Source organism: Chironomus tepperi, unplaced genomic scaffold (genome assembly GCF_022539635.2).
Source record: "Chironomus tepperi strain 1889 unplaced genomic scaffold, CSIRO-AGI_Ctep_v1 contig_34, whole genome shotgun sequence".
NCBI classification, from domain to species: Eukaryota; Metazoa; Arthropoda; class Insecta; order Diptera; family Chironomidae; genus Chironomus; species Chironomus tepperi.
In genome coordinates, this window is record NW_027226156.1 from 185,610 (window position 1) to 193,992 (window position 8,383).

An 8,383-nucleotide genomic window follows, 5' to 3' on the forward strand; every position below is an offset into this window, starting at 1 on the left:
AAATGTAAATTTTTGTTTGTATTTTCTCCTCTTGTGGTGTCTCATCCACAAATAACCAGGAAAGCAAAAAATTCCAAACATGATGCGTTAATCTGTAACTAAAATCGAAATAAAAAATCTGTATGTAATTCTTGTTTTTTGTCATAAAACCATAAAGTTTATTTAAAAAATGCAGTATGCCTTATAATATTTTCGATAAATTTATTCCTCGGCATATGAGCATTCCGATTCTTCTTCAGTTTCAGATCCTTCAATTTCGTACAATTTTTCACTCAGACTACGAACGATGCGTTCAAGCCTCCTCATTTCCTCAAAACATATTGCTTGTCGTTCCTGATATAGTTTAAGATTTTGTTTTGATTTTTCTTGTTGCTCTATATACATTCTCAAGACCTTCTCAAACTTTATCTTCCTATCAATGAAGGATCTATGGACTTTCTGTGTTGCTGCACTAATTTTTGCATTGTGATACTTAAAGTTTTCATTAACCAAATCAAGACTCAATTTTGATGTGAAAAAAAATGTCGAGTTTTGAGATATGTTGGCTTCAAATTGCTGATAAGATGAAGTTGATGGAAAATTGGAGATTGTCGACTCATTAAATGAGCCGTTGTTTGAGCCTTGAGAGACGTTGTTTGTTTCTTTGTTGTCTTGTTGATCCATTGATACTAATTTGATATATTTTATGCTTACGAATGACTGGAAATAATTGAATTATTATAACTAATCTTATTATTTATAAATAAAAGTTTCTGAAAATTTAAAAAAGTTCAAAACTTTAATTGGAAATAAAGTTTCCTGATTTTTGCTGCAGGTAAAACTTTGTAGATAAGTCAAAGGAATTTTTTTAGCAACCTCATTTTTCGTTAAGTCTTCGAAGGATATACAACGGCGTATAAAATGGGTATAAACGACGATAATTTTGTTCCACCAAGATCCCATAATTTCATCGATATAGACATCAACATGTTTTCAAGTCAACCGCAATCAGAACCAAATATTATTACAATCATGAGAACAGATGAGAACACTCGAGAATTTTGTACACTGATGCATCTTCAGGAAGAGAAAAAAGATCTCCGAAAATATTCAGAAAAGCTTATCCAACATGCAAATGCTGAGAACGAAGTCATGCAGAAAGTATTAAAGAAACAAGAAAAACGATTGGAGTTTTTTAAGGAGGAATTATCTTTTCAACAACAAACATTTATTGAGACGCTTGATGACATAGTGTACTTGAAGGATATGATAGAAAATTTAAAGCAGCGATTGATAAGTATTGGTGAAGAAGATCTCGTTCGCCAAGTTATGGATGAATTTTCGGGTGTTGAAAAGGTTCCAAATGAAGAATAAGAGGCTTATTATTCGAAAGTGTATTAGAGAATACTTTTTAAGGAAGAGCTTCTTTAAACCATCAGAAGCCCGGCGTACTTTACTTAGTCTTATTAATTTTTATTGTTCTTAATTTAATAAATATTTGAAAAAACCACATTATAGTCTTATTTAATACTAATAACTTGGCAAAAATCACAAAACATCTTTACTTCTTTGCCAAAACAAGTCAACAATAGCAGTCAATATGTGGGTGTCAGTCATGTCGTCATATCTTCTATTTGTATATGTTGAACAGTTGTATATCGAATGTACAACACAATAGATATGACAAATGACATATTCATCAGTCAAAACAGCTGTTCTGTTGTCATGGAAACATTTTATGATAAAAAATGTGTTTTTTTGTTGTACTTAATATAATTAGAAAAATTTTAATGATAATTTAAGCAGAGTTTTTGTAAGTGATCGTTCATATGGGGCTATAGCTCAGTGGTAGAGCATTCGACTGCAGATCGAGAGGTCCCCGGTTCAATCCCGGGTGGCCCCTGATAATCCTTAACAAGGATTCTTTTTTGAAAAATTTTTTTGGACTAAATATCCTTCTTTAAAGCACTTGATATTGATATGTATCTGTTAATTTAAGATAAGTATTTTGGATAAACCGGCTTGAGATGCATAATAATGAATGTATCAGGATACAAAGGCTCATCTGATATAAAGCATGAACACTTCATTACATCCACATTAATCAATAAATTTGACAACAATAAATAACAAAAAGCAATCAATTTTACCCAAAAAACCATTCATACAGAATAGCATTCACATCCCAATTTCATTCCAATGTTTGTGTCCATGCCATACACATTTTATGAGTAAGTAATCAATTGATTTGTCAACTTTTTATGATGCCAATGGATAAAGATGCAATAAAAGCAAGTCTTACGTTTTTATGATCCCATTCTCACTGTCACTGATGCTTTTATGGTTCTCTTGCTCTCTACTTCATTCAATTTTATTCATCGGCTATCAATTTGATGACATTTATTGGATAATTTGTTAGAGATGAGAATGAATGTAAATTATAAGCTTAAGTAAATGCTATTCTCATGTTGACAAAATTTTGTGCACTTTTGCTGTTGTTTTATGACATTGCTTGTTGTTAAGTTGAAAGCAGGGGTGTAGATGAACTTTATTTAAGCTAACTAAACTAAATAAGCCAGCAGAATCTCAATATTGTGTCAGTTTTACCACACCCCTGAATTAGATGTTTATGTTCTTACTCAGCAAGATTAAAGGAAAATTTACAAACAGTTCATGAATAAAATTAGGTATCTATAGATATATCCTTGTGATTTGATGAGTATCCGATTATTTTGCTAAATAATCAGAATTTTTTGATATGCTGCGCATAAAAAAAATCGGAAGTCATTCCATGAACTTGCTACCTACTGCCTCATTATGCAAACAAAAATATATATGAAAAAATGTAAAATTTTAGTCAACATTTATTTTCCGATTTCAGCATAAAAATGCCTTAAAGATATTTTTCTTTCTTTTGAGAGCTTTTTTGTCTTTTTTTATTTTATTTTTCCATGACCTCTTCAGTTCATCTCTTCCGTTTATTTTTACTGCATAATTTAAATAAAATTCAAATTTTTTTTCTTCTTCTTTTAGTTTTTTTATTGTTGTATGTCACATAACAAAGGAACGCTGACTTTCTTTTATTATTTTTGGAATACAAAATGGAAGCAGATGGCCAAAGGCAATAGCAGATGATGACAAATTACATTTCGTTTTGTTTCCTTTCCTTTTGCTTCATTATTTTCCTTTTCTTACATTTTCTATTGAAAATATTTCCAATGTTGATTTTTAGAGTCGCTTAATGTATTTATGTTGTGAATGTAAATATTCAATTCAAATTGATGATTTAGGGGAGAGAAGTTAGTGGTCAATAGCAGTGGTATAGCCAACTGGATAAGCTGCTATATTTTCACTTTCATTTAGTCAATATAGAATATCGCTATCCCTATTCTTATTCAATATAATATTGATTAATTTGAAATTCAAAACCAATTAATAAGCTTAAGATCTCAGACTATCATCATGAATAACACCCCCCACCCAATCTAAAAAATCCTTTTAGAAATTTTCTCATAAAAATCAGGAAAAAATCACATAAAACATTCATTTTAACAGATTCATTGCCTTTCGGTGCCCATAAAATTTGCGAAGATGAAAAATTGCGACACGAATTTGCGACCCATAAAAATGTCCAAAAATAAGGAAAAGCAATGAAAAAAGATTTCTTACAGTCTTCATCTTCTTCCATAGCAATTCGCGCCATTTACGCCTTATCTCATCCTGTTTTTTATATTTTATTACTCTAGACACCGTACTTGATTGTCTCTATACATTTCGAGTTTTCTATGCATGAAACATTTATTCTGTACTATTTAGATTTTTGAGAAAAAGCTGAAATTTACAGAGTATGTATTTTGTATTTTAAATACGGATAAGCTTAATAAAAGTACTTGATAGGATTTTTTAAAGAAATAAAATCCAAACGATCATATTAAAATTTTCTTATTATCCCACAAAGGTGCAAAATATACGTACAAAATTAATCATTCAATTAAGTGTGTCAATACTTGCAGATTATCAATTCACGTGTAAGCATTTAAAGCCACTTCAAAATGATAACACTACATTTCTGATACCAAGTTAAAGAATTTAAAGAGTAAAATATTTTCAGAGAGTTATGTATGTCTGGAAAGTACAAAAAGTTTAGTAAGCCCGAAGGGTCAAGTAAATGCAAACGAGAAAACGATTCCAAGTAAATCTGGATTAATTTACACACAAAAAGCTAATTTTAAGGGGAAAGATTTTGTTTCCCATCGAATTTTATCCAACATTGCTACACTTGTGAGAAGAAAGGAAAAAGTTCCACAGTTTATCATTTTTACGATTTTTTGCTCCATCAGACAAATAAATATATCTTCTTTGAAATCGTTTAAAAATGACGTACATAAGAAAAACAGGATTTCTGTACTATGTGAGACGGCCGTTCTTCTTTTCTCATAAATATTCTACATCATTTTCAAACGGCCCCATTTCATTTTTTTATTATTATTATTATTTATGATGGGGGTCGGAAAAATCTCTTTTTTATTTTTGTTACAATCTGGGTGTGAATGACTCTTAAGAGCTTTTGAAGAACATTTGGTGGGCGGATGGTCTAGTTGTGGATAAAATGTTTTACTAGCTTCATTCATGATTCTGATATTTTCTAAAATGTTGTTAGAAGACTAAGATGATTCAAAATTACTGATAAAATGTTGAAGCAATATCCCATCATCTACATTATGTTACTCGGTGCTTTCTTAAAAATGTTCTGGAATTTTTCAATTTAATTCAAAGAAAATATTCAAGAAATTTTTATCATCTTTTAGATATTATCGACATAAGGATAATTAAGCTAAATGATCCCATGAGGAGGAAGCAAAACAAGAACAATGATGAGAGGAAGAAAATATGAAAGAAAAATACAAAAATGGAAAGAATATGGAAACAAAAAATGGGCTTTTTCATCCTCAATTACATTTTATGACATTTTATTGCTCGTAAAATATTGAGAATGAAAAAAAAAAAATGAAGAGAAATTGCAAAAGTTTGAATGAATTTTGGAATTCTTGTGCAAGTCTATAGCGTATTTTTTTCGATTTTCATTGGTTTTGGACATCATTTTTAAGCAACCCTTAATCTTACAATACAGTCTCAGATAATTTTAAAATCCCCATGGCAATATATGGACCCCACGAAGTAGTTTTGAGCCGTTTAATGGTTAAAAGACCAATTTCTTTTCACTTTTTCACAAAATCCATTACTTTTCCCATTCATACCTTTCAAAATACAAAAGCCTGTTCAAAATACAAACTGAATACAAACCAATATTTTATTCATGACTTGACTCTTTAAAAATTATACCAGATGTTGTACAAAAAAATATCGAAACTACTCAAAAGAATTTTTTTCCTTTTATTTCACTTTGAGGCTTTTCCCTTTTTTTTCTCTCGAATTGCACATTCATTTTTATGTTTATTGTTATTATTCCTTTCAATACATCAAAACAGCAATTTCATCATCGTATATATCTTTTGAAACGAATGATTTTTTTCAGTAATTTGTATTCATTTCCATTAGTAGCAAAAGAATGGGAATATTTTTTTAAGAAACTTAGTGACTTGATGATATTGAAAGGGTAATGATGAAAGTTTTAAGAGTCCATTATTAAATTTTATTGCTTTTGAATGGAACTGGAGCTTTTTGGCAACAGGATGCTTTGAATATAAAGAGTGATCATGGCATGTTGGCACGTTTTATGGATTAAATGTTCGGTAATGGACAGTGATGGAATAAAGAAATTTAGCATTGATATTATTGCAAAATTGGCTGGATGACCATATATGACGTGTCTTATGTATATTTATATCAAACTATAGGTTGTAAATTAACCGTACTCTACAGAATATTCCCTGTACAGCTTCCATATAAATTTAAAAATTATTTCAAACTGACCCATTATAACACTCTACTGCCTTTATTAAATAAAATCGAAACTTTCCATTCAAAGTATCCACCAAACCAGCAATGTAAATGCCCATGACAATTGTCATTTATTGTCACTATCAATTTGGCAACATACAATAATGAACCAACGAATATGCAAGTGAATCGACAGCAACACATCGAATTTTCACCGAAAAAAAAGGAACAGAGCAAACACAGACGTGAACACAAAAAACAGCTCAAATGAAATCACTCAGGAATTTTGCAGCAGCAGCACATGCCGAACATATTTTTTGTTCCATTGTTCTTTTTCCCATCGTACACAATAATACAGGAATGTTATTGGGCGGATGTGTTATGGTTATTGCGGTTACTGAAAAAATACTCACAGCGAGTGTATTTGCAGATATCGACAAATATGAGCAACAAACTGGATACGGCAACAGAAGCTTTTTTAACTTTAATGTAAAAAAGTTACTTTTTTCGCTTTTTTTCTGAAACAATAAAAAAGTTTTTTTTGTTCTTTGATTTTATTTTGTTTTTGTTTGGTGGATTAAGGGTTGGTAACTTGAATTTCATTTCCGTATATTTTGACTAATTAATATTCAATTTTCCGTTTTGACTATTTGAACTGTTATGAAATCAATATCATTATACATGCCGAAGGCCATGCAACTACAGAGTATTTAGAAAAGTTGGTACTTCTTCACAGAAAAACTTTCTTTTTCATCTCTCTTTGAAAAGTACTTTTTTATCTATTTGATTGTATAAGCGATACGCACGCACGTGTACAAATGGTGTGTAAGCAATGAAAGCATGTGTTTAATGAACATGGAAATTGATGGGTAAACGGATGCGTTAATGGATTTTCCCCATGAAATATATATAAAAAATTTGATTTGAAAACTTTTTTTCTTCCTTTTATTTCATACCTATTAAATTGCCGTTGTGATTTTTTATGACTTTTTGAATCATTTCCTCAATTGTCAGGCGAAAATAAATGAAGCGTGGAAGGAAAATGGGTAAAGTTTGTCTCAATAAATGTCAAGAATGAGATTTTAAATTTGGTTTTGAATGAATATTAAGATAAAGTAAGCTGTGAGTAATGGCCCATGTGAATAACTAGTTGATGGATGCTTAGTTATCAAGTAACTTATAAAAATGTCCAAAAACTGTTTCATTTGGATTTATTTCTCACAAAAGGCTTAGAAAATTATATAACATGAACATCGCACGTAAGTTCAACTGTTCTTCAGTGAATCATACGATAATCATTAAAATTTGGTGATTAGCAATATTTTGTCTTCATTCTCGAAGCATTTCATTTGATACTGAATTTCTATATCATCATTCAGTCACAGTTTGTTGCTGAAAAACATTTATGTTTCATGATGTTGATGATAAAATGTTTTCACTTATTCCCCTACATTGAGGATTTTTTCTCCTTACAACATCAATGTTTCTCCTGAATTCTCCTTTCAAAGCTTATTATTCAGCATTCATTTCAATGTTTTTTTATTGTTTAACTGACTGTAGAATGACATTAAAAGAACGACATTCCAAAATTTTGCTAATATAGCAAACGAAAAGCAAAATAGCTTCAGTTCAACATTTAATGACAACCTAAATGCCAAATTTTAAGTCTAGTCATCAAAACTGACCAAAAATTATTGCTTTGAATCTTATTGATGATGATTTTAAATGGTTTGAAATCATTCAATGACACTAAAATCTTGTAGCTTCCTTTTTTGTGGATATAAATTTTATAATTCCGCAGCTGGTGAACTTGATTGAAGGTCACGTATCAATACATCCGCAATTTTTCAAAATGCCATCAAATTTCCTTCTTCCTACGACTGTTTAAAGTAACATAATTTTCAATATGGCAGAAGACATTCAAAGATTACTGTAGGGAAAAATCTTACATTAAAGTAACGATAAATTATTAAATTAAACTTTCTCGCATTTCCCATGAAAACAGGCACGCACACGTTCCCAAAGATTTCTTAATTTTGGTAAAATTTTAAAGTACATCGAATGAATATAAAGAGGAAATAAGGACACAATGAAACTTATCCACAAACGTACTCATACACATACAAGCAGATATAAAATTATAATTTTTTTTTTGGCAAGAAATTTATTTACTTTTCGTGTCTGTCGCTTCTAATGATTTTCCATGTTTCTGCCTCTTTTTTTTTGTATTCTCATTTAGATAAGCGAGTGAAAAAAGCAAAAAAAGAAAAGGAAAAATTGAAACAGGAGATGAAAAATGAGAAAATGAAATCGAAAGTGGAAATTGAGGAGATGGGGACTAGTGTGAAATAAGTAAAAAATTTCATCGTTAGTTTAGGTCAAAAGTGCATTTTTTTCATAATTGCTGGCTCAAAGCATCAATCAAAATAAGTTTAAATAAGTTGCACATCTTTCGAAACCCAAAATTTTGTCAGCTTCATATTTTGAGACACCTAGGTAATCT

At 30.2% G+C, this 8,383-nt stretch overlaps 1 non-coding gene across 1 annotated transcript; it reads left to right on the top strand.

The window, feature by feature from the left end:
* Positions 1 to 1,810: 1,810 nt before the first annotated feature.
* On the top strand, positions 1,811 to 1,882 carry TRNAC-GCA (transfer RNA cysteine (anticodon GCA)). Its single transcript has one exon. It is a non-coding gene; the product is annotated as a tRNA-Cys (tRNA).
* Positions 1,883 to 8,383: the final 6,501 nt, after the last annotated feature.